The sequence below is a fragment of the Myxine glutinosa genome, chromosome 11 (assembly GCF_964187855.1).
Source record: "Myxine glutinosa chromosome 11, kmMyxGlut1.1, whole genome shotgun sequence".
Taxonomy (NCBI): domain Eukaryota; kingdom Metazoa; phylum Chordata; class Myxini; order Myxiniformes; family Myxinidae; genus Myxine; species Myxine glutinosa.
In genome coordinates, this window is record NC_136271.1 from 21,310,365 (window position 1) to 21,334,952 (window position 24,588).

Consider the following 24,588-nt stretch of genomic DNA (forward strand, 5'->3'; position numbering starts at 1 on the left):
GACTCTTCGTTGCACCAGAATGTGATTGTATGGCACCAGTAGTAAGTTTAGGACCTCCCAATACCTCCCCACAATCTCATCTCCGCATCCTCCCATCATCTCATGAAACAACAACACCAACAACAACAACAGCGGCGCGGGGAGTGCGCGTCCTCACTCCGGCTTGGTTAGCCGCCATTGACCATGTGCTCCGACGGGGTTACCACACAGGGGCTGACTGTCAGCTCCTCGTCAAGGGCGGAGCCCGGTAACCCCCCCGCACCCAATAAGAAGCGGTGGACCGATTCCATCTGGGGCGGAGCTAACGAGCCGAGGGCGTGTCACTCCCCGCTGGATATACGCAGCCACTTACCGGAGGTGACGTGAGATGCGCCCCCAGCTTGGAGAGAGAAGTCGCCACCTCCAAGCGCTGGATACCTCCCGCCTCTTTGGACCGGACCGGGTCGATTCTGCCCCTGAGCCAAGGTGCACCTTGAGCCATCGACTACCTGCCCCTCCTTGCCATCAATCCCTGTGTGAGTCAGTCTTGTCCAGTTTGTCTGTGGTCTGTCGGGAATAAGATAAGACCGTGTCTAAGTGCCCACCTTTCTGTGCTGTACCTCTTGTCCGTGTAATCTAAACATTCTGCAAACCCATATTATAACCTCCGGAGGTCTTGAGAACTGTACCCCTGGTGTCGTGTCATTTAACCCAGCCGTTGTGTCCTTTCCTTCATTGATCTAGCGTAGCGCGATTCGGCCAACGTTCGAGTGTAATCGGGTAACTTGTGCGAACACGGCGGCCATTCCGCTCGGCCCACCATAACATCAAAGTCGTGTCCGTAACAATATATTAGAAATAGAGGGGGACAAGGATTTTGGCAGGACTTACAGGTAGCTTGAATATGGATGAATGATCATATACATGCTGTGACTGTGTGATGCCTGTAACAGGGTCTCGATAATGTGTGGTTCGTATTTAGCAATTCCTCACCCAAGAACCGCCTTATCCATACCCACCCTACCCACCCCCACCCCCAAAAAAGTTTTAAATTCATTTTGAATACCCTGGTGATGTCCTACCTTAGCCTGTCCCACCCTACCAATACCCACCCTACCTTAGCCTGTCCCACCCTACCAATACCCACCCTACCTTAGCCTGTCCCACCCTACCAATACCCACCCTACCTTAGCCTGTCACACTTTTCTCATCCCCACGTCCTGTAAGTAAAACTTACCTCACCGGGATTCCTCCAAATTTCTTTGTTTCAAGTTATAAGCAGCATTATCGACTGTTTGAAAAGCTAAACATATGTGTTTGTGGTTTATAATATTTTACAAGCCCGGCCACGCCGCTGTTAGACTTCCGGTCATGTTTAGACAAGTATGTTGATTACTCCGGTTTGTGTGTGTGTGTGTGTGTGTGTGTGTGTGTGTGTGTTTATTTGTCTGTCCGCTCACTTATACTTGCCTACAGGTCACAATAATTTTAAACCGATCTTCACGAAACTTTACCAAATGGTAGAGTTCGTGGTCTGACAAAATCCTAAATATATATATTTTTTAGGTCAAAAGGTCAACATCGGGCAAAGGTCAACCACTTTTTTCAAAACATTTTAATCCTCAATTTTCATCCGATTGATTTGAAATCTGAATAGGATTTCAGCTAACTGAATTCAACCACCAACTATTTTTGAGGTCAGCATAGGCCAAAAGGTCAACATAGGCCAAATTTCTCAAATTCTCAATTTTCATCTGATTAACTTAAACATTGAAGACGATTTGCATATCAGATTACTAAATTCAACCACTAATTATTTTTTAGGTCAAAAGGATGCTCTACTGAGTGCCATTCTACATTGTTCTGTTTTGCCAAGTGTCGCTTCATCCAGTCTGTTTGTTTGTCTGCACAGAATAAATATAATTTTCTCTGCAACCGTTGGTCCGATTGACAGAAAATTTTCACAATATGTGCAACTCCACCTGTAAAATTGCACCGTCCATTGTCCCTTCTATCCTGGCAAGCTTGCCAGTCCCTGCTGATGAAAAGCAGCCCCATAACATAATGTTGTCACCACCATGCTCAGCAGTAAAGATGGTGTAGACTGGGTGATGTGCAGTGTTATGCTTGCGCCAGACATAACGCTTTGAATTTCGACCAAAAAGTTCAATTTTTGTCTCGTCTGCCACAAACTTTTCTCCACATGCCGCCGTATCAGTAAGATGCTTTTTAGGTCATCTCATCTCGATGATATTAACTTATAAAATTGGTCATGATGTCCCTATGTCTGTCCATTCCTTAACTTGTTGTTGTTTTTGCTACTCCTCACTTTTCATCAGCTGATTGTTCTGAAACTTGACACATGAATACAAGTCAATCATATTCCGACCAGGTCATTCTACTCTGGACATGCTGCTTCTGCTGTGTCAAAATGTATGGAGGTTCTTAATGTCAAACAAGAAATCAGAGCTGTCTCCCTTGACATATCACGTGCCTTTGATACGGTCTGGCACCCCGCTCTGCTCACCACACTCTCCTCTTATGGTATCCATGGAAATCTCCACGCATGGCTTGCGGACTTCCTCTCTGGTCGTAGTCAACGTGTCGCCCTGAATGGATTTCCTTCATATTGTTACAGACGCGGTTGTGGATGTTGGTTTACCGAGCGGTTTGGTATGACCACGTCTGCACAGTTTACCCGATTATACTCGAACGTTGCCGAGTCGCGCTACGCTGAATCAATGAAGGAAAAGGACACAACGGCTGGGACTAAAATGACACGACACCAAGGGTTCAGTTCTCAAGACCTCCGGAGGAGGTTATATTAGGGCGGAAGGTTAGATTACAGGAATGAGAGGGACAGCATAGAAAGACAGGCACTTAGACACACTTATCTTATTCCCTGACAGACGACAGATAAACAGGACAAAACTGACTCACACGGGGATTGATGGCAAGGAAAGGCAGGTTGGTCGATGGCCAGCACAAGGTGCACCTTGTGCTCAGGGACAGGATAGCGCGGCCCAAAAGATGCAGGAGGTCTCTCAGCGCTCGGAGGTAGTGACTTCTCTTTCCAAGCTGGGGGCGCATCTCACCTCACATCCGGTAAGTCGCCGCGTATATCCGGCGGGGAGTGACACGCCCTCGGCTCGTTAGCCCCGCCCCAGATGGAATCGGCACGTTGCTTCTCATTGGGTGCGTGCGGGGGGGTTACCGGCTCCGCCCTTGACGAGGGGCTGACAAGGAGCCCCTTCGTGGTAACCCCATCGGAGCGCATGGTCAATGGCGGCTAACCGAGCCGGTGTGAGGACGCACACTCCCCCGCGCAGCGCCGTTGTTGTAGTTGTTGTAGTTGTTGTTGTTGTAGTTGTTGTTGTAGTTGTTGTTTGGGGAAGAAGATGGGAGGAGGTATGGGAAGGTCCTAAACTCACTACTGGTGCCATATAATCACATTCTGGTGCAACGAAGAGTCAGAATTAATGGAACCGAGTCCTTAACTGACATAGACTAAGAATAACTAGCAAGATGTCCGAAAGTTGTCTACGTGAGATGCGGTGGACCTGGGCACGACATTTAATGGGGGAAAAAGGGGAAGGTCGGTTCTACAGAGTGTTATTTACAGGCAATGGGACGAGGGAATGGGGGATTGGGGATAGTTGGGGAGTATTGGGGAAATAGGGGAATATTTACAAGCGGATATGGAGGCCAAAATGCCATATTCGCAACATTGCACCCTTCTCTACCCTCGGGGCGTCCCGACCCGATAAATTTTTACCTACTTTAGTGTGGCACGCAGATGTAGTTCCCTCTACTATTAACTCTACCCTGAGTGCGACAGTTTTACAGATATTCACAAATGAGTAAATATGTCCCCCTGCGACGTTGCACCCTTCTCCTCACAGAAACACACCCACAGGATAACCGAATCCGGAAAGAATTCGCAAACTAAACATTCAGCCGGTAGGGAGCATTATTTACACGACTACGCTGCTATTTACACTACGATCCAGGACCTGTTTCTGGAGGAACACATGCAGATGTTATGCATAGAGAGAGCACGCATGCCAGCATCGATACACCAACCCACGAGTGCTCTGTGGCCTACGGCCTTTAATAATGTGCAGAGCACCCCTTCCAAGCATCAAAAGCACCACCCCATCACACAGTGAGCACCATCCGGTGCACCAATAAAGTGTTTATAAATCCCCGGTGGTGTCGCAGCCGGCCGATGTTCTGCCGCAAGAAAGGCGCCAACCGCGTCCATTTCTTTATTGTGGCGGTCAGGGGGCCAACTGTTAGTGGTTCACCTTGTATGGCATAGGTGCCACGTTGACCCATAGGTCCATCCACGGGTGGTGCTTGGCCGCAAAAGAACTGCGGTCCATGGTGGGCGGCCACAAACATTGCGGTCCATATGGTGTATCGATCCAGGCAGCAAGCAGTGAAAGTGCAGGCCCACAACTGCGTAGCCAGCACCTCTCTCTCCTCTCTCTCTGCCCCAAAGCCAGATCCTCGGAGGTGGGAGACAAAAGAAGCAGACAAGTGAGTAAGGTGGTAAGGGCGCAAAAGTGCACGCAATACAAGGTGATGCACACTGGGGGCACATGGGAACCAGGTGAGACAGGTACGTTCCTACCGTACGCCCCCCCCCCCCACCAGGTAACCTACATGGCCCCTCCCTTACCCCTTACTGTATCCACAAAACACAACACTACCCATAAACATCTACTTTACAAATCAACAAACGTCCCTACTGTCTTCCCCGTTCCTCCCATATACCAAATTCGTCTTCTCTCCCTCCTAACCAATCAAATTTGCCATTTTCAACTCTCATCAAAATTTGCCATCTCCAATTCATCATCAGTCCCTCCTAGGGAGGGAGAGATGGAATCACCCCAATGTCTCATCCACGTCGTGATGCGTCTCACAAATCCAACAGCAGTCCTTGCTTCCTGCAACAAAACAAAGAAAACACAGGTGTGGAGTCATCATCATCACCACAGGTAAGTGGCTGCGTATGGTGCGACAGGTTCATCAATCCTAACTATTTCCTAAATGACTTTAACAACTTTACATTACCCGGGGTCTTTCTCCTGCCAAACCATTGGCCCACTTACACTATGGGTTCTAAAAACCAATTCCCATTGACCAATCTGTGGTGCTTTTCAATTTGGGGTCTCACTCCCCCGATTCATCTCCCGGTGCCCTCGCACAATTTCTGGGCTGTGGCGTGTACCTCTCCCAGCGGGTCTACCCACCTGCACACCTCCACCACTGCAGTTGCCTCCGAGCTTACCTGCTCCTTACCCTAACCTAACTACCTGGGGAAGGCCCTCTGGCGCTCTCCCCACTCGGTGCCCTCTCTGGCACTGGGCTACCCGGGTCCGTCCTCCGGATCCTCGGGCCCCATCCACAACTCTACCGGCTCCCAGAGCCCACCTGCGGCCTCACCTGGCCGACATCCTCGCAGTGGTGGAGTGCCCAACCAACTACACACACTAACAGGCTACACGCCCAGCCATTTCCACAACACTAATGCACCCATTCACAACACCATTCTGCAACCGCACCACAAATGCCAATTTCCAACCACAATTTACCTATACCCTCTACCTAACACTTACACTACCCGCCCCGGGTATCCGTGATGGGGGTCCAGTCTTCCCCCATTCACACCATGCACACCACTCTGTACCACTTACTCCAACTCTCTCCACACACCTGTACTTGCACACCTGTGCTCTCATTCTTGGTGCTGCCTGCACCCTTCTCTCCCCAAGCGCATTAGCGCTGATCCACACACTCACTACTCACACACTGCTCCACACACCTGTCCAGTTGCACACCTGTGCAATCACACCTGTCCAGTTGCACACCTGTGCAATCACACCTGTTCCATCCTCACACACACGGCATCATCTCAGCTAACTACTCCCTTCTGAAACTTGCGCTTCCCAGTCGTCCCTTTAAACTATTGCGCTCCCACGTCATTATCATCCATACTAATCTACCTGCGTCCCCACTACAGGTATCAGTCACTAACTAAACTTAACGTTACCTAATGTCATCTTCTAGGGCCCTATCAATATAACCTAACCCACCCGGGCTAGTTTTCACTGCCATACACCCCATAATCTATTGCGCATTTGCCCCACCCATGGGAAGGGTGGCAGGGATGCCAGCCTTACCCACCGGGCCCATCGCTCACTACCAATTTCGCACATCAAATTTCAACAAATTAAAAATTTGCCAATCACTACCCATCATCTGCCAATCACTACTGCCAATCCCTTGCCAATCATCAAATTTTGTTTTTCTCTAATTTTGGGTCCAAAACACTAACCTCATCACCCAGTCTACTCACTAATGCCTCTCGGTGCGCCAATTCCTGTCCAAAGCCCGGCTTCGTAAAGGGTTGTTGTTGTGACAGGTGAGCGGGTTGTTCTGTGCCTCCATGCCTCACCTCCATGAATGCGGGTTGTTCTGTGCCAGCGGCTGGATGCGTCCGGCACTCGGTGCAGGGACGGGGGCTTACCCGGGCCGAGATCCCACGCACCATCTCGGCGTGGAGCCATCCCATGGCTCGATCTCGACCTGCCGGAATGCCTCAACAGAAAGTGGTCGCCATGACGACCCTTCCTATCCAGCCGCCCGCTCCACCTATTGGAGCACAGACGCGGCCGTTCAAAGCGAGGCCCAGCGTGGATCGCGCACGGCGGTCCTTTCGAACCCGCCGTGGCTCGGATCCCCGCTGGTTCTCGCGGCACGCGAAGCCCGGCACGCACCGAGGGCCCGATTCGGCTATAAGTCGTTCTAAACTCTACCCCGTCTAACGTCGATGCTTCACCTGGACGCTTACACCCCGCAGCCCGTTCCTTGCTCACACATCCAGCCGTGCCCATGCTCCTCGTACCTTTCCTTACACACCCAGGTACCCTCATTGCACTCACAGCCTTGGTCACACACCTGACCACCGAACACCTTGGCACACATTCGTCGCTCGCACACCTCACCAATACACCTCTTCGCGCCCCCTCCTCTGTCACCTCCTCTGTGACAATCACAGGTGTGCTCTCATTCGCACACCCAACCACGTGCCTCACCACCAACTCCAGCGTGCATTCCCACTCACGCTCTACCATTCCAGGTGTGCATCCTTCCATCCCAGGTGTACATCCTCGCTCACCTGTCACAACCAACTCACTCTCCTTGTCACTCTCACTACTCTCACCTCCATTCTTGACAGCGCACTCACCCTTACTCTTGACAGCGCACTCTTTCCTCATGCACCTGTCCGTCACACACCTTTCTCGCGCACACTCTCCCGTTACACCCTCTGTAACACTCACCACAGGTGTGCATTCTTCCTTGCCCTTGACAGCGCACTCTTTCCCCATGCACCTGTCCGTCACACACCTTTCTCGCGCACACTCCTGCGCACACTCTCCCGTCACACCCTCTGTAACACTTACCACACCGCGCTTCCATGTGCTCCCTCGCACACACGCCACGACCGACTCACTCTCGCCAGCACCCTCACTCCTTGGCACACACTTTTTCCTCACACACCCCAGAGTCGGACTTTCTTGCACACCTCCTTTTTCGCACACCAGACCTGTCGCACACTTCACCCACGGCCTCTCACGAACACCCGGGTCCATCTCGACCCCCAAGCTTCTTAAATCACCTGGCGCATCATACGCACGACCATATTGGTCACCACTTACACCGGGTCCTCTTCCTCTTCGCTTCTCCTCCATCACCTGCGAATCCCTCATCCGGTTAATGAGCACATCATCACGATCCGAACACAGACTTTGGACCAATTCTTTTACTTCCTCCTTTATCTCTTTCTTATCCTCTCTCCGTCGCTTCTTAATTTCGCTCATCCCTTCTTCCACTTCTTCTAATTTCTGCTTCACCTCCTTCATCTCTTCGTGCGCCCCTTTAAGTTCTTCCTCTAACTCCACTTTATTTTTTTCTATGTGCTCCCGCACCTCCCGTTCTTTAACCTCCATCATCTCTACCACCTTGTCCATTTTCCTCGTCAGGTCCTCATGTACCGTCTGACACTCTTTTTTAATTACCCCTACGTCCTTTTTCATCTCCTTCTGTGTCGATTTTAATCCCTCTATTACCGCTGTGTTCTTCTTTACCTGGTCCCCCAACTCCTTTTGTCCCACTGTCAGTTGTTCTACTCCCAGCGTCAGGTCCTCTATGCCCCCTTGTAACTTTACAGTCCCCTTTCTCACCTCCTTCTCCATGTGCTCCTTACAGTGCCTCACCTCCTCGCGCACTCCTCCGACCTCCTCACTCACACCTCTTCTGATCTCCTCTCCCATCACTTGCATCTCCTGCCCAGATGCCACCCTCATCTGCTCCATTTCCTCCCTGTGAGCATCCAGTTTGGTTTCTACCCCCATTCTGACCCCCTCTATCTGCTGCCCCATTTGGTTAACTTCCCTTTCCGCTTGGTCCCTCATGTCCCTCAATTTGCCTTCCATCCTGTTTTCTAACCCCTCTAACCCTTTTTGCATCCCTTCCATTTGATTCTCTTGAGCGGCCATTCTGTTTTCTACCCCCATTAACCCATTTTTTACCTCTTTTATCCCGTTGTCTAACCCCTCAAAATTATTGTCGAACTTCCCAAATTTCTTGTCTAACTCCTCACCGGTACCCCTCGCTTCGTCCCTCATTACCCCCATTTGGTTTCCCATCATCCCCATTTGGTTTCCCATTATCCCCATTTGGTTTCCCATTCGCTCACTCTGAGCCCTCATTTCCTCCCTCATTTCCTCGCTATTCTGGGCCATAAGGGCCTTCATTTGTATAAAAAAAGGTTCAAATCCACCAGGGGCGCTGCCACGGTCGCGGGCGCGGTGACCAGCGAGGCGCCATTTTGCGCTCCCGCAATGTCGGGCACAACGACGCTATTTTGTGCGTCTGCTACCCTCGCTGCTTCGCTCTCCTCCTGTCCCTCAATTTGGTCCTGGACCGACCCTGCCTCACTCTCCCCTACCGGACCCCAGCTGTCTTGATCCGCCATAGCGCGACTTTCAAAATTCGGGTTTTTATTTTCGTAAAACAAATTCAAATTTCGCCGTTATAATTTCGAGCGGGAAACGCGCTCCGGGTCGAATTCTACCTCTCCAACACCAATTGTTACCCTAGTGGTACAATTGGTGTTCCAAAATTTGGGCCTAATAAATTTAGTCCCGGGTCCGAATTCCACTCCTCGACACCAATTGTTACAGACGCGGTTGTGGATGTTGGTTTACCGAGCGGTTTGGTATGACCACGTCTGCACAGTTTACCCGATTATACTCGAACGTTGCCGAGTCGCGCTACGCTGAATCAATGAAGGAAAAGGACACAACGGCTGGGACTAAAATGACACGACACCAAGGGTTCAGTTCTCAAGACCTCCGGAGGAGGTTATATTAGGGCGGAAGGTTAGATTACAGGAATGAGAGGGACAGCATAGAAAGACAGGCACTTAGACACACTTATCTTATTCCCTGACAGACGACAGATAAACAGGACAAAACTGACTCACACGGGGATTGATGGCAAGGAAAGGCAGGTTGGTCGATGGCCAGCACAAGGTGCACCTTGTGCTCAGGGACAGGATAGCGCGGCCCAAAAGATGCAGGAGGTCTCTCAGCGCTCGGAGGTAGTGACTTCTCTTTCCAAGCTGGGGGCGCATCTCATCTCACCTCACATCCGGTAAGTCGCCGCGTATATCCGGCGGGGAGTGACACGCCCTCGGCTCGTTAGCCCCGCCCCAGATGGAATCGGCACGTTGCTTCTCATTGGGTGCGTGCGGGGGGATTACCGGCTCCGCCCTTGACGAGGGGCTGACAAGGAGCCCCTTTGTGGTAACCCCGTCGGAGCGCATGGTCAATGGCGGCTAACCGAGCCGGTGTGAGGACGCACACTCCCCCGCGCAGCGCCGTTGTTGTAGTTGTTGTAGTTTTTGTTGTTGTAGTTGTTGTTGTAGTTGTTGTTGTAGTTGTTGTTTGGGGAAGAAGATGGGAGGAGGTATGGGAAGGTCCTAAACTCACTACTGGTGCCATATAATCACATTCTGGTGCAACGAAGAGTCAGAATTAATGGAACCGAGTCCTTAACTGACATAGACTAAGAATAACTAGCAAGATGTCCGAAAGTTGTCTACGTGAGATGCGGTGGACCTGGGCACGACATTTAATGGGGGAAAAAGGGGAAGGTGGGTTCTACAGAGTGTTATTTACAGGCAATGGTACTAGGGAATGGGGGATTGGGGATAGTTGGGGAGTATTGGGGAAATAGGGGAATATTTACAAGCGGATATGGAGGCCAAAATGCCATATTCGCAACAATATCCCCTTCCTGTTCAGGCTGGAGTTTACCAAGGCAGTGTTCTGGGCCCTGTGCTTTTTCTGGTCTTCATCAATGATCTCTCCGACTCTCTGGAAAATCCTCTCTATCTCTTTGGTGATGACTCAACTCTATGCCGCACCATTCCTCATCCCTCAGATCGGCAGTCTGCAGCCTCCTCGCTCTCTGCAGACCTGGAAAAAAAATCACAGACTGGTCAAACAAGTGTAACATGTCTTTCAATCCTGACAAATCTCACTCTTACTATGTCTCTCCGAAAAGATCATCTGGAAAACCCTCCCATCGACTTTCTCAACAATCCACTCCAAGAAGTTCTGTCACTCAAGCTTTTGGATCTCACTATCTGCCATGATCTTTCCTGGGAAAACCACATTTCCAAGCTGGCCTCCAAAGCTAGTCGCCGACTGGGCATCATCCGTCGTATGAAGTCTTTCCTTGGCACACTTGAGCCCCTCACCACATACAAGGCTTTCATCCGCAGCTCAATGGAATACTGCTCCCCCCTCTGGGCTGGTGCTCCTGCCTCATACCTAGCTCGGCCTCACGCTGTTGAAACCAAAGCTTTCAGAATCATTGGAATCTCCCGCGATGAAGCAGATTCTGAGTGTCTTTCACTCACTCACCGCAGGCAGGTTGGTGGTCTTTCTGTCTTCTACCGACTCCTCTCCGGCCTTGCTCCCCCAGCTCTGCCTGTGCCCTGTCCCCCAAATATTCCTTCAGGTCGCACAAGATCTGCCTGCAACCCTCTTATGGTTAAACTGCCAAAATCAAGACTCTCTGCTCACCTTCACTCCTTCATTCCTCTTTTCTCCCGCCTCTGGAACAAACTCCCCCACTCTCTTCAATCCCACTCCTCCCTCCAGGTCTTTATAACAGCTGTTCACCACCATCTCTTATTCGTGGTCACCACCATCTCTTATCCAAAACCTTGATCTTTTCTACCCCTGTTAATTCACCCCAGATCCACTTTTTGGAAATTCCGACTTCTTTCCTGGAAGTCCCAGTGTCCATGTGTTTTTTTTTTTTTTTACCTCTTCCACCCCCTACCCCCCTTCCCACACCTCCTCCCCCCAAGCCCTCTCCCTCCCACAGATCTCCCGATGTCCCTGCTCTCAAATGTTGTGCTTGTGTGTTTCCCTCTCTCGCCCCATCTTGTCTCCAGCTCCCTTGATTTTGTTTTATGTGTCCGTTTGTTATTTTGTCATTAATGTTAGCTCTTACACGAGCCTCGATCTTGCATACAAAAAATAATAATTTTTTTTTGGCTTTTTCAAAGTAAAGTAAAGGAGATTCACCTGCTTGAAAGCTATTTATTTCTAACAACTTCTAAAAGGTGTCAATAATATTGTCCAGGCCATTTTAGGATTTCTGTTATGTTTTATGTGTCAGTTTGTCTTTTTGTGATTAATGTTAGCTCTTTCACGAGCCTCGATATTGTATACAAACAAACAAAAAGAAAAAAAGAAAAAAAAGTGAGTAGCCCCCACAATCACTCAGATTTCGATTTTTCGAATTCGGATTGTGGGGGATCCCAGAGGGGTGGGGGTCCCCAAAAAACTCTGTATTATTTCTTAAATAATTAATTAATGACCACGTTGCATTTGCTACTCTCAAACAAAACAAACACCCTTCCCCCTTTTACGAACCCAAAGCGCCACCTGGCGTGTCGATATGACATCACGAAACATAGGGACACGGGATGTCACGTGGTTTTATTCGGAATCGTTATTGGCAATGACACTAGGGGGTGTTTCCCCTCTCTGTTCTATCCTGTCAGACATGATGCCTGTTCTGAAATTCGAGTTCATCGGGATGCATCCATTGCCTCTGACGTCAATGCTGATAATGACAAGAATAAAAAACCTCCCTTATAAAATTGATGACCAGCAATGCGTCTCTAATCAAGAGCTTTGTGTTCTGATTTTGCAAAAAAAATTCTATGTCTCTGGGTAGTTTCTTTAGGAATGCTTTTCCAGGCCGGTGTCTGGTTTCATGGCGGTGTAATTGGCGCCACTAATTAAAATAACATTCGAAATGCTTTCATAAAATATTGTCGGTTATTTCCCATGCATGTTGTAACGGTTTCGTTCCTTGTTTGGAATAAGGACTTTGCGTACAAAATGTATTTACTAAAACGCTACTACGTAATGCGAAAAAAAAATCCAGGAAAATGGGGGCAATGTCCGCGGACTTGCGCATGCGCAGTAATTGTTTCCGAGTTGCGTTTGCAGCATATTCCGTCTTTGGTGAGTTTCCATTTCCACTTCGTACTTGACTGTTTGTGCTGGTAGGATAGCTTAGAGGTGGTACTCGCATTTCGCTGTCTAGTCCGGGTTCCGTTTTGACCAGAGTATGAACTGGCCGATTGGTGCTTGGATTGACGTTATAAGCCGGATGTCCCGTCTGCCGGTACTAGTTAGACGTTAAAGATCCCACGGTCTCTTGGGCAAAATTTTGTGCATTTTCTTGATTCCACGTTGTCGGCCCTGCCTGTAAGTGTAAATGTGAAGCCGAGTTCGTGAATATTTTGATTGTTCAGTTGCAGGGAACGTGATTTGGGATTAGACTTAGAGTGGTGTGAAACAGGTTAGTGTTATATACTAGTTGCCCAGTTGGTCCATTGGACCGAACTTTCATTGGTCTTCACGACCTTGGAGCATACCTGCCTCCTGTACTGCTTGAGCACTAGTTTGCCTTTCACCAAACAGAAACACAGATGTGCTTGATGGTGGGTGCGTGGGTAGGGGTGGGTGGGAGGGGGGGGTAGGGGTGGGTGGGAGGGGGGGGGGGAGGGAGGGGGGGGGAGGGAGGGTGGTGGGTGGGGGGGGTGGTGGGTGGTGGGTGGTGGGGGGGGGGGGTGGTGGGTGGTGGGTGGGGGGGGGGTGGTGGGTGGTGGGTGGGTGGTGGGGGGGGTGGTGGGTGGGTGGGGTGGGGTGGTGGGTGGGTGGGGTGGGGTGGGGTGGTATGTTGAGTTTGTTGCAAAGTAAATAACAAAAACAATGACAACATAATTAGAATGCAATGCCGTGGAAGGACATGCTGAGCTGTTCTATACACCTCAACAATAACAGAGCCTGCGTTTAAAACATGGAAATTCTTCTGGATTAGTTGTAGTTAATTATTATCAACTCAGTAGATCACAACGATCATTTTTGTGTCATGTTCCACATCAGGAAGATCCAGTACAGCTCCACAAAAACATGTCACACACACATACACACACATACACACACACACACACCATGATACACAAACATGCATGCGTACACGCACTCTGGGAAAAAAAAATTACAAAGACGTGCAAATGGAAGATGCCACACAAGAAACTGAAACAACGAATACAGCCCCAACAATTGCAAAAAAGACGAAAGAAAAATATAAAACGAAATATCAACAGATATAATCTCACAACTGAGAAAACGATAAAAGAGCAGAATGGTATAAAAAAAAAAGAGTTGGACAGATTGGAAGTAGATAAAGAAGGCTCTTCAGAATGGCTAAGAACAGGTCAGCTCAACTTGGTTGGAGAACGAATCATTATAAATGCCCAAGACCAAGGACACTACACCAATGGCTTTAAGAAAATGGTGGAACTGAGTCAATCTGACAAGTGCAGGTTCTGTAAGATAGAAGCAGAAAGTATGAGCCACCTCCTATCGGGATGTAAAAAAAAAACTCAAGTCAGAGCAGCTGTACACCCAAAGGCACAACAAGGTGTAAACCACTGGCACATCTGCAAAAGTCTCAATATCCCAGTAAACCACTGGCACATCTGCAAAAGTCTCAATATCCCAGTTCTAGAAAACTCATGCAAACATGAACCAAACGCAATCACTGAAAACAAGGAAGCAATGCTCACGTGTGTTCTAATGATCCCATCAAGCATGAACAATTAACATAGAAAACAAAGCCTTGCAAACCGGATATAGTATTGAGGTGCAAAGAAAGAAAAGGCAGCATTACTAATTGAGGTGTCAGTCAGTACCCAGCGATTTTGTCTAAAAAACCACAGAAATCAAGAAAATGACCAAATACCAAGATCTCAAAAATGAAGTGAAAAGATCCTGGAAGCTGAAGAGTGCCGAAATTGTACCAGTGGATGGTCGGAGCAACGGGGATGACAAAAAGAACCTTACAGAGATCTTAAATAACATCTTTGGGAATATTACGACAAACAAACTGCAGTTGGAAGCTGTCCGAGGCTCGGTGACGATCCTCAAAACAGCCCTCGAAAGAAAACTTGAAGACCTGGGAGGTCTCGGTTCCACTTTCTGAAACCTACGTGTGGAGATACCCGACACACACGCACACACACACACACACACACACACACACACACACACACACACACACACACACACACACACACCTCATCCATTTATAGTTGATGCGTGTTCTCTCAGCGTCTCAAATTTACTCAGAAAAGACCAAGAGGAACATTTGAATCAGACACCTGAACTGTCTTCAGTTACCAGGCAGCTTGCTATCACTTGCCAAGATCTCAGAGATGAGTGTGCGTACAATTTGTACATGTAAGCTATTTTGCCAGCATTAACAGTGACATAAAAGCAGGGCTGACGGAAAATTGAAACGAACAGTTGTGGAGTGGAGTATGTAAGAGCCATAATTTCTGGCTTTTTATTGGCCGTTTTGACTCCTCTAAGGGTGTTTAGCCTGGGTTTGAATCCCGACACTGCTATAAACTGCCACCCCGGTGTTTCACAGGTAGAGTGGTTCATCATTGTGTGTGCTGTCCCTTGGATGGACGTTAAATGGGCATCCTGACTGTTAGCATTTGTTGGTGGGCGTTAATGATCCCACGGTGTCCATCGTGAAGCGTAGGTTAGCTATTGCAGGCATCTTGAAAGCGAAAGCGAAAGCGAAAAAAATTCCAAAATCCTGCATAACCAGCAGAGGGCATTGGATCAGCGACAACCATACCCTCAGCTGATGATGCCACCCCACAGCCTTGTGCTGCATACGAACGAAGAAGAAGAAGGCTTCTCTAAAGTTTGGTAGATCTTTTCTCATTGTGACAGGTTTTGTTGCAATTTGGTTTGGATAAATTTATGTGCTGCTTGTCTTTTTTATGGGCACCATTTTTCTCTTTGAGCCAAGTTATTATTATGATACTAAAGGTCAATGTCAACGTGTAGACCGACACCACATATGAATTCCACCTGATCCTTTCCTATTCTGTGCTTTTTCAGAGTTGTAGCATCGCTGGAGCTGTGAAATGCCCAAACGAAGTTGGGAGGCTGTGGAGTCCAGGTCTCTTCTTCCAACAAAACGCTTTGACCCCAGTAACCCTGCCTGCAAACTGGATGCTTCGAAATTACAATGTGGGAGGAAAGTCCCTCACAAACGCTACAGAGATGAGGAAGATGTGTTGGAAAACTACCGAAGAGGTGAAGGTGAAAGAGCAGTGACTGAACAAAAACGTAGACGGCTGTGTGTTGGAAATGAAGACGCACCTGGTTTGGTGCAGGAGCCAGGAACCAATGCTATGAATGGTCTTTGGGCCAGGGTGGTGGAAAGCGAGGATCAACCAGGTTTTGCAGATGCGAATCAGCCAAGTGCCAGAAACCCTTCTTTGTGTTGTAGTTCTCTTCGTGCATTTCCTCTATCTTCTTGTATTGATCAGTCTGATTTTCGGGATGGAATTAGCCATGTCTGGCAGATAGGATTGCAAGATGGACCGGCGGAGTTCAGCTCTTTTCTTTATTGGCAACCCCCTGTTGCTGATATGGACGTTTCACACCTGGTGAAGTCCGATATGGAAATACAGAGTAGTTGGGAGGCTGCGGAGCCATAATCAGTCATTGACGTTTTCATTTCTGTTTTTTACATTAATCTCTGTATTTTGTCTTTGATCTTGGCAATGGCATCAGCATTGGAGATGCTTTACCGTTTATAATTGTTGTATCTTATTTTCCGCTCATTTTTGTTTTTCAAAGTCCTTCAACAAAGCAAAAAATACATTGCAAGTGTCACAAGATCAGAGGAACAATGGTAATGGTAACTCACAGCCATGTGAGTTACAGCCTGATAATAGGCAATTTAGCAGCCAGAATGTCGAGGCACAATGTGAATTCTGTATAAAAAAATAAATAATTATGTTGTTCTGATTCTATAAGATACTCGTGTTTAATATCTGCAACACCAACACCCAAATAATTTGTGGAAGGCACATTTTGTCATGATCATTAAAAGTACAACAGTCCCTGCTTGGGATTTGTGAGTTGAATGATCAAAGTATGATTGCATTGTTTTTATTTTGAATACGAAATACTTTTTGAATGAGACAAACAAACTGAATAAAAACTTGGAAATAGATTTAAGTGTCAAGATCTTGAATTGATGGTTTAAACTTTAAAACAAGTTTTTTTTTCCATTACATTACTTTGTGAGAATGCAAGACAAACTAAAGTTAATAGAACACATTACCCCATGCTGTTTTGAGAAAAAGGACACTTTGTTGGAAACAGTTTATTGGAAGAAGAAGAATCAAAGTGAGACCCTACCCTGAGAGCATGAAAGGTTAATTTGATTGGTCGAGACGGCATACAATTTTGCCAAAGTATGGCTAAACGAGATTTTTGGAAGTGCAAGCAATAATTACAAATAATTACAATTACAATTGCATTACCTGAATAATTACAAGGTAATTTGTGTTTTACAGTATTCAAGTGTATAATTCAATTGAAATAAAAGTTTTAAAGGCTGTAGAAAAAAACAACATTGAATTGGAAGTTTCCCACCGTTGATATTTTGTCTTTTACACAACCTTATTTAACATGTTAAATTAGTTATTATTCTTTCAATTTTGTTTGAGTGCCAGACAGGAAGACAGTAAAAAATAATACCTGACTACTCTGCACATGCGTGCTCGGGATGAGATTCTGTGCAAATAGCAAAATTTGTAGCCAAAATACTGCGAAACGGCGTGTTCCGATTCATGTTTTGCAGTGTTCAAAATATAAAATCGGTTGAAATTAAGTTAGTTCCTCAATCGTAGAAATGGATGGACAAGCTGACAGACAGAGTGAAGCAATTGTTTAACCCTCATAAGCATTATGTACAGTCACGTGAAAAAGTAAGTACACCCCATGTAAAGTTTTGACATTTTCAACATATTTCAACATACAGCTATTTGATCTTCATTTCAACAATATTGATAGATAAAGGTGATATAATATAACAAATATCATGAAACATTTACATTTTGTAGTCCATTGTATAATTTAAATAAACATAAATGCAAATTTTGCATGTGGAAAAAGTAGGTACACCCCTACATTTATCACTACTTCAAACACCGAAAATTAGAATCAGGTGCACCAGCTCAGGTGCAAATGATTAGAACATCATCAGAGAGGATCTTGGAGGAACCTGTCTTATTTAAACCTCAGACATTTAGTTTGGTTTGCTCTTTGTTGTTGAAGTGTGTGGCGTCACCATGCCTAGATCAAAAGAGCTCTCTGAGGCCTTCAGAAAGAAGGTTATAGATGCCTACGAGTCTGGGGTATGGATTTAAAAAGATCTCCAAACGATTTGAAATCAATCATTCGACTGTCGGGAAGATCATCTACAAGTGGAGAAGATTCCAAACAACTGCCAACTTGTTCAAGCCAGGCCGCCCCAGCAAGTTCAGCCCGAGAGCAGACCGCAAGATGCTGAAAGAAGTCTCTAAGAACCACAGAATGTCATCACGGGACCTACAGGTAGCTCTTGCCACTGTTGATGTCAAAGTGCACGAGTCTTCAATTAGAAAGAGGCTGCACAAATTTGATCTACATCTGAGGTGTGCCAGGAGGAAACCTTTGCTGTCCAGAAAGAACATCAGGGCAAGACTAAAGTTTGCCAATGAACACCGAGGCAAAGACCAGCACTTCTGGAACAATGTGCTCTGGACAGATGAGTCAAAGGTAGAGCTATTTGGCCACAGTACCAGAAGACATGTTTGGCGAAAACCAAAGACAGCATTTGACCACAAGAACCTGATACCAACTGTAAAGCATGGTGGTGGAAATGTTATGGTTTGGGGCAGCTTTGCTGCATCAGGGCCTGGGCAGCTCACAATCATAGAATCCAGTATGAATTCTTCATTGTACCAGAGGGTGCTTGAGTAATGTGAGGCAATCTGTCGGAAAATGAAGCTCAACCGAAGGTGGACCTTGCAACATGACAATGACCCTAAACATACCAGTAAATCCACCAAGGAATGGCTGAAAAGAAAGAAATGGAGGGTTCTGGAATGGCCAAGTCAAAGCCCGGATCTAAATCCCATAGAGATGTCGTGGGGCGATTTGAAACGAGCTGTGCATGCAAGAAACCCCTCAAACATCGCACAGCTGAAAGAATTCTGCATGGAGAAGTGGACAAAAATTTCTCCCAGTCGATGTCAGAGACTGGTAGACAGTTATAAGAAACGCCTACTTGAGGTTGTTTCTGCCAAAGTGGGAAATACCACCTATTAGAGCCAAGGGTGTACTTACTTTTTCCACATGTGAAATTTGCATTTGTTTATTTAAATTATACAATGGACTACAAAATGTAAATGTTTCATGATATTTGTTATATTATATCACCTTTATCTATCAATATTGTTGAAATGATGATCAAATAGCTGTATGTTGAAATATGTTGAAAAAGTCAAAACTTTACATGGGGTGTACTTACTTTTTCCCGTGACTGTACATGGGGTAGTAAAGGCATGCGTGTGTGTGTGTGCACTGTGCATGTTAGACTGAACCTTTGGTCTCATATCTTTTCCATACAGCACACATCATGGCCCATGCTTTCTGCTTACCTCTCCTCACCTTCTGCAACAGTTCTGGGAGTACATAACCCCCTGTGACCACTTGTTGCTCCTGTCTGTGGTGGACCAGTTTTGCTCCTTCAGTCCAGTGGCCAACTAACCCCAAGTCCCATATGAAATACAGTGTCTTCAGAAAGTATTCACGTCTCTTGACTTTTTTCACATTTGGTTATTTCAGCCTGAATTTTAAATGGATTGAATTTAAATGTTGTCACTGATCTACACGTAATACACCATAATTTAAAAGTGGAAATTAAAAAAAAAGAACAATTTTACAAAATAATAAAAAATGAAATACATAAATATCCAATGTACATAAGTATTCATTCCCCTGAAGTCAATACTTTGGAGAAGTGTCTTTGGCAGTGATTACAGCTTTGAGTCTTCATGGGTATGTCTGTATCAGTTTTGCACATCTGGATGTGGGGAGTTTCTCCCATTCTTCCTTGCAGATTTGCTCAAGCTCTGTCAAGTTGGATGGGGAGTGTCGGTGACCATCAATCTTCAAGTCTTTCCACAGATTCTCAACAGGATTCAAGTCTGGGATTTGGCTGGACCACTCGAGGACCTTCACATTCTTGTTCTGAAACCATTCCAGTGTCGCTTTGACTGTATGCAGTATAAGGTCTTTTTTTGCACTCTGAAGCAGGTTCCCCTCAAGGATTTGCCTGTGTTTGGCTCCATTCATTATTCCCTCTATCCTTAGACCAGCATCTCATCAATTCCAGATCACCAGAGAGTGACGCAGCTTCAGTCTGCCGAGCAGTGGTATGAGTTACTGTACGACAGGCACAATATGGAGCAATCTTCAAAAATGAAACAAGGGCTTTCCAGAGCATAGGAGAGATCGCTTGTGCAGATGAGGAACAAGACTGTGCCCAATACACTGTTTTGGGTAACTCCCACCTCCACTGGAAGAGGGGAGGAGAGGATTTCATTATCTATTTGTATGCGGCCTGTGGCTGATTGGCTGCATCAATTTTGGGGGGCACAGCTGTGCCGCTGATGCAATGCCCCTTGGTAGCTAGCTGGTACTCATTTTGCCAACCTCTGAAGAATGACAAGCTGAGTCGACCCACATAGTGTTAATTCAATGGCATGACAGGGGTTTGAACTCAAGACCCTAGGGTCTTAAGCCAGCAACCTTAAGAGTTAAGCCAACACCAGGCTCAGGATTTAATTGATAGCTGTGCATTGCCTGTGTGAGTGGAAGAAGTCAAAATTCCAGGAATTAAGGCATCCTTTATGCCACAGGCAGAGAGCTTGGCAAGCAAAGCAGGAACCTAGACTGTCACATGCCAGAGAAATGTCCACCAAGGAGATTATCCCAGCCTCTTGATTGAGATTTAGGGCCTCCAACCATTGCTGAGAGAGGAGCAGCTTCATTCTTGTAGACAGGAATGATGTTTGCTGATGTCCAGGCCAGTAGGAGGCCACCAAAGGAAGATGGACTGAATAGGTCGGGCAAAGGGAAAGCAAGAACAGTAGATCAGGATTTGAGAACATGGACATTGATGTCATCCTAGCCCATTGCTGAAGCAGGGTCAACAACTACATCACTCCTGGAGCTCAACAGCTTTGGGCCTCTCAAAATTTCCTATGAGCTCAGCTTCCAACTCCATTCAAGGCTAATGCTCCTAATTTGGATCACGTTTAGGTGTTTGGAAAAAAAATGTGTCAGACATTATATATGTAAAACGTGTTCTCAAAATATTTTTTGAAAAGCTGACGGAAAAGCGGTGTGTGTGTGTGTGTGTGTGTGTGTGTGTGTGTGTGTGTGTGTGTGTGTGTGTGTGTGTGTGTGTGTGTGTGTGTGTGTGTGTGTGTGTGTGTGTCATTGGTTGTTATCTCCATTTCTGGGTCTCAGGAGGTGGAACTCCATTGTGATGGTGTGGTTTCAGGAGGTGGAGTCACGTGCTCATTTGTCTGTCTGGCTCAGTCCCGCCATCTTTAGCTCACCTGGAACTAAGTTCAGGGGAGTTCATACGATGGTGCGTCGTCCGTCCATTGTTCCATAACTTCTCTTGCATCCCTTTTGTTCTGGCTCAAACCTTTCTGTGTTAGGTGGTGGCACATCATTTCTGTGATGATTCCTGTCAGTTTGTATGTGGTTGGTAGCATGTTATCGGCTGGTATTTGTGGGTAAGTTGGGTTTCCTCCGATTTTGGGATGAGAAAGGTGTTCCCTTCTACAAGCCGCTCATCCACTGGCCTTTCCTCTTCGATCAGTTCCTAAAATGTCCTGGCTCAGTGATTATGGAGAGCATCAAATTGTTTTTGCCAGAAATTTGGAATTCCACCTGGGCATTTTTTGAAGTTGGTTTCTAATTTTCTCTTCATCAATAAATTAATGGAGCCATTTCCTCGAGATGTTGCTTCTTCTTTTCCAAGTTTGGGAGCTATTCTGCTTCCTTGTTGTGTTCTTTTCGATCTTCAAAATTCCTTTCTAGAATTTTTCCAGCTTTTCTTTTTCGAGGGTCCACAGAACAAGACACATTCTGCGTTTGTTTCCTTAATTCACGGTGGAATATCTTTGGGTTACTCTAAAACATGTGGTTTTGTTTTCTCCTGTTGTTTCCCTTCCTGATTACACGAGGTGGTTTGCCACTGCCTTGCCAGCAGTAGTCAGGGTAAGAATTTGTAATTTTTTCAGGATGCCGGTGATAGCTCGCCTACTCTGGGCGAAGGATACCATGGGATCTTCAACATCCATCAACTACTGCCAGCAGATAGGACACCCACTTTAACGTCCATCCGAGGAACGGCACACACACACTGATGAATCGCCCTGCATGGAATACTGCTCTCCCCTCTGGGCTGGTGCTCCTGCCTCACACCTAGCTCGTCTTCACGCTGTTGAAACCAAAGCGTTCAGAATCATTGGAATCTCCCGCGATGAAGCTAACTCCAAGGGCCTCTCACTCACTCACCGCAGGCAGGTTGGTGGTCTTTCCGTCTTCTACGGACTCCTGTCTGGCCTTGCCCCCCCCAGCTCTCTCTGGGCTCTGTCCCGCAAATATTCCTACAGGTCGCACAAGATCTGCCTGCAACCCTCTTATGGTTAAACTGCCAAAATCAAGACTCTCTGCTCACCTTCACTCCTTCATTCCTCTTTTCTCCCGCCTCTGGAACAAACTCCCTCACTCTCTTCAATCCCACTCCACCCTCCAGGTCTTTAAAACAGCTGTTCACCACCATCTCTTATCTTCCCCCATCCAAAACCTTGATCTTTTCTACCCCCGCTAATTTCACCCCAATTCCACTTTTTTGAAATACCAACTTCTGTCCTGGAAGTCCTTGGTGTCCTTGTGTTTTATACTTCTCCCCCCCCCCCTTCCCATGCCTCCTCCCCCCCAAGCCCCCTCCTTCCCACACATCTCCCTGCTCTTAAATGTTGTGTTTGTGTGCTTCCCCTTCTCTCCCCATTTTGTCTTCCGCTCCCTCTTTTTATATATTTTGTTTGTCTGGTTGATTTGTTTGTGAAGTAAATGTTAACTCTTTCACGAGCCTCGATTCAGTATACAAAAAAAAAAGAAGTGAAACACCAGGACGACAGTTTAGAGATGGGTCGGGATTCGAACCCAGGCTGGACATGTTGGAGGCGATTGTGCGAAAAACAGAAAATGTTGCCAACACGGGACGTTCACCTCCACAATGGCGGCGAGACGACGTACCGGAAGTGGAATGACGACACGATGAAACCCTCGATAAGACATCATATAAGCCACGCCCACAGGAAATTACGCACATCAGTCATTCGCTACATCCGATTATCCGAATTCCGAACGCTGTGTGTATGTGAAGGGTGAGGAAGCTGGATGAATGGTTTATGGCAAGGCACGATGCATTTGGAGGCCTACATTCCAATCTCGGTTCTTTTAAAGACAAAGCACCATGTTTAACCACATAATTCGGTCTGCGCAGCTGGTCTAACGTCTCGTTATTAAAGAAGAGTTTTAAAGTCGGCGTCTTCTTCAGGAATCGAAGTTATACAGTATACTGTACAGGTAAGAGAAGATTACGTTCGATACGCGCTTGATCCAGATTCTTTCTCTTTCCTTACTGTGTGAACGCAAACTGCGGTGTTTTTGGTGTACCTTTGTGTATTGTCCGCACTCTAACCTTTTCAAATGCTGAGTATCCACGGTAACGGCATGTACTGTATGTACCATTAGACTTAGAGTGCTTGGCTTTGGCATGACCGTTACATCACCGAGTCTGGTTGCCTTCAATTGTACCTGTACCTGTTCTTCGTCTACATAATATGTACAGTAAGGAAAAAAAACATTCTGCAGTGACTCATGTCGTAGCTGGGTGGCTGACACCCATTATTAATATTAGGGCGAATCGGTCACATTGTGATACAAGCATGAATCTTGGCAGTTATGTTCTTGTATCGATACTCTTGAAATCCAGTCGATTGACCAACTCAAAAGATTTAACATGGCGTCCATTCTTTTCAACATTGCATGCATATTTTTCCAAAATGGCCACCAACATCTTACTATAATTCACCAAATGTCCGTCCGTCCGTTCGAAGGTACCGCAAAAACGGCTCAACTGATCGCAACGATATTTTGGGTGGGTATTCCTTGGAGTTGGACCCCCTGGGAGTAAAATCGGCTATATTATTTTTCCAAACACGATGGAATAATATTTCCCGACATGAACAGTGATGTGGCTTTTGTTGAAATTCTACACGTACTGTTTATTTTACATACCAGGAGAGAGAAGATCGACTCCTGACGAACTCTTCTATATATATAAAGTAGAGTTGGCCTCTGTGTCTGTATCCTGATCTACAATCTCTAAGATCTCGAGAACCCGTGGACGGATTTGCGAGCGGAAAGTACTGTTCGACTCGGGATGGTCCCAGGAATGTCACGGAGACATAAACATTTAAAAAATTTCGGGTTTTAAAATTAGCGTATTATTAGCACTAGCAGAAGAGAGAGGGATTCGAAGGGAGGGAGCGCAGCGCTTCTAGCGCTTCTGACTACAGCACACCTTAAAATTAAAAAAACTTCGGGTCTACAATCTCTAAGATCTCGAGAACCCGTGGACGGATTTGCGAGCGGAAAGTACTGTTCGACTCGGGATGGTCCCAGGAATGTCACGGAGACATAAACATTTATAATCACTTGCTAGCGAATAAATAATAACGCATAAATACCTTTCAGCAGCGCGTAAAATAATCTTTCGTTTCAAGTCACTCTCACAAATAGCTTTCCGGAAATGACGGGTCGAAGTGGTCGAGCTGTTAGCATGACGCCTTATCTTTTCAGAGTCCGGGGTTCGAATCACCCCTCTGACATTTATTTTTCGCTTTTATCACGTCCTTTCCCGCACAATTTTTGGGACAGATCCCGTTGAGTGTTTTATTAAAGTTATTGTTTTGTCATTTTCTTA

The 24,588-nt window shown here is 46.6% G+C and overlaps 1 long non-coding RNA gene across 1 annotated transcript; it reads left to right on the top strand.

Annotated features, from left to right (window-relative positions):
* The first annotated feature begins 12,498 nt into the window (after window positions 1-12,498).
* LOC144894241 (uncharacterized) lies at window positions 12,499-16,695 on the top strand. The gene is made up of 2 exons (XR_013624917.1): window positions 12,499-12,605; window positions 15,570-16,695. It is a non-coding gene; the product is annotated as an uncharacterized LOC144894241 (long non-coding RNA).
* Window positions 16,696-24,588: the final 7,893 nt, after the last annotated feature.